Source organism: Scatophagus argus, chromosome 10 (genome assembly GCF_020382885.2).
Source record: "Scatophagus argus isolate fScaArg1 chromosome 10, fScaArg1.pri, whole genome shotgun sequence".
Classification (NCBI taxonomy): domain Eukaryota; kingdom Metazoa; phylum Chordata; class Actinopteri; family Scatophagidae; genus Scatophagus; species Scatophagus argus.
The window spans coordinates 21,183,804-21,187,113 of NC_058502.1; positions in this window are offsets into that span (position 1 = coordinate 21,183,804).

Here is a 3,310-nt window from a genome sequence, read left to right on the forward strand (position 1 = left end):
CACATGCAAGGAAAACTTTTCAAACAACCTAATATCCAATAAAGAAGCAGTAGGGGCGGGACTGCGTGCAATTACGACCTCTTGCTGACAAATCAACATGCTGTACAGGTCGCTGAGAAATACCCTAAAACCTGAAACCTCCATCAGTCCTTTGACTTGTAACAACGATTCTTGAAAAATTGAATATTCTTATGTTATGGTAGTCCAGAAAGAAGAGCTACATAAACTTCACACAATAAGCACCTTTTAAATATTTAGTGATTAATTATGTGATATTACTGATTAGCATTATAGATTTTTTTTAGACAGAAAGCCAGCATTTGTAAAGAAAGAAAAAAAATGCCCCTGGTGTTATGAGACATAACTTACACTTACACAACCATATATCATGCAAAATCATATATCATATATACTGTATCATTTCGATTATGCTGGTGTATCCTTAAAGGTCCAATGTGTAGGATTTAGGCAGGGCTGAAATGGAGTATAATATTTATATTTATGATTTCTTTTTAATCACCTGAAGCTAAGAACCATTGCATTTTTCACACCTTACAATGAGCCTTCTATATCTACAGACGGAGGGGATCCTCTTCCACGCAGTCTGACGTGTTGCACAGCCATAACCAGAAGAGACAAGCCAATGGACCTGTAACTATTATATACCTGAATGGTACTTTATATCTGTAGATCATGTATTGGGAAATGGTTTGTCACACGTTCTGTATTTCATCATTGATAATAATTCAAGACAATCTTGACATTTTTGTCGTTCTTTATTTTACAGTTTTTTTTATTAATTCATTTAATTGTTCTGTAGTATTCTAAATTAAATGCCTAAATATTTCTGAGATTTCTCTAACATTGAATATCTTTCACTTATCCCGCTTCACAGAACAAATATTCCAAGAATTCTATTCTGCCAAGTGTTAAATTGCATTGATATTGATCTTGTAGGTAACTTCAATTTTTAAAGATATCCTCCTCTGTATTAACTTTGTAAAAAGCTTTTTAGGTTGTGTGGCTGATGCTGAGACTGTCATCTATAAATTCCACTTTCACATAGGTCCTAGTACACTCTTGTTATACCCAGTACTAAAGTGGACCCCTCTTCAGATGGTCAATAAGGGCATCCAGTGTTGGCAGCAACAGGCAGTAAAATGAAAGCAGAAGATTTGTTGGATTCTGACATGGGATTGGATCTTCAAAGCAACCTTTTGTGTGCTCCTTATTCAACTTACTTTCACAAATCAATAACAGTTTGTTTTCAGGAATTCAGGCTTCCCTGTTGTAACCCAGTTTGATCTCCCAGTTTGCTGTACAACATGGTCAATACTGCTCCTAGCTAACAAACACAGGTTTCAGGAACAAATGTAATGCTGGAACCATTGGACAGAAACTCACTCCTTTCACTTCACTCACCACTCCTAATCAAGCTTGTTTTATTCCAATGAAAGGAGAGGAAAAATGCCTTCTCTTGTTGTTCTTGTCAGCATGCACCTGCAGTGAGCCTATCGATCTACAGACATCCTTAGGGCCTAATTTAAGACTCAAGGATTCTGCTATGAAAGGAAGAAAATAAAACATCACAGGTTGAACATCAGGTAGTCATGAGGAAAACTGGGGGAAAACTGTGTCTGCTTCAGATTAAAGATGAGTAAGTCATATCCACTGTTTGTCTGAAGATCAGACATTTACATTGAATATGGCCTAATTATTGCACTATGGAGCCTACCTGCCATTAACCAAGCTTTATCTAATTGGTTTAGGAATGCTTTTAAATTGTATAGTCCTTCCATAACATCTTTTTACAAATTTGTGTATCATCAATTCAGTGTGATGTTAACACATTTTCAACAGTGCCATACAAGGTGTCCTTGCAGAGTCATTTGCTTCACATTTGAACCCATTCCGATTTCCCTGTTTTGCCCATACTGTACTGTTCTAATTGTACAGAAGAGACATGTTGATGTATTATGGGAAATATAGTCTCTAGGAATTTTGGTCTCACTATGAGTTAGAAATTAAGTGGAGGGTTTCTTGGAATCTGTTTATTTGGTTTTGGTCCTTCTTATTTCACTTGGCTCTTGGGATGGCAGCAGATCGGCCTGTATGAACTTTGCTTGGATAATGGAGTCACAACACCGACCACAGTATGGTACGGGGACCAGTAGCTGTAGAGCTGCCAGTTCACCTCTTTGCCAGCTGCCAAGGTGCCTCTGAGCAAGGCAGCAAACCCCTACCTACTCGGAGTACTGGCTAACCGGTGGATCGCTGGTTCGATTCCCCGTCCCGGTGTCCATGGCTGAGGTACCCTTGAGCAAGGTACCTAACCCCCACTGCTCCCCGGGTGCTGCACGCGGTCGCCCACTGCCCCGGGTTTGCTGTGTGTGTGTGCACGTCAATTGGGTGGGTTAAATGCAGAGAACAAATTTCGTTGGAGTGAGTTCCCTCCAATGACAAAATATGTCACTTTAATGTGGCAGTTCTGTCTCTGACATGTCTCCGGCACATGAGTAAGAACGAGTGTAAAAACTGAATTTTTCTTGCAAGTTTCCCATCTTTATGGAACACAGAAATATTGGTATACCCCATTTCAAGTCTGTCCTAAAGAACACTCACATGCCCATTTGTACATTGAAAGAGTTCTTGATTGCTATATTTGTTTACATTATGATGCAATTCCAGTGTAAGAGATGGGGTACAAAATCCTCAGTCCTCTTGCTGTGCAGAAAGTATATTCCAAGGTCTGTGCTCACTGAACTATCTAGCAACCCAACTATAGCTGGAGGTACGTCACAAAAGTGCTGAGCAGACAGATCAGCCATTGTTACAGTATGCAACTTCCCCTAAAACCACAAACTGTTGTTTTCACATTTCTGTTTGTTAGATACTTTAGCATGCAATGAAACACATCATCATTTGACATTTTTAAATGATCACTCTTTTAAAAATCCATTTAAGTGTCTGTGGATGCATTACTCTGTGATGTATTATACCATGTTTAATTTTTAATTTCATTTATTTATTTTTATTTTTTACATTTATTTTTATTTAACTATTTTCATTTTGCAGATTGTCTGAATCTGTAGATAGCCATGATTTGTCTGCCAATGTTTTGCCTTGCAGTATAGTTTCCAAAATGTTGAACTATTCCTTTAACCAGCTCTCCACAAAGGATCAATAGAGGTTAAATAACTAATTAATAAAGTCATTGTCCTTTTCCAGTGGGCTACTGATGTACAGCATCACATCGAAACTATCCAAAAGTCACCAGTGCTAACTTCACTGATACTGTAACCTCTCACAG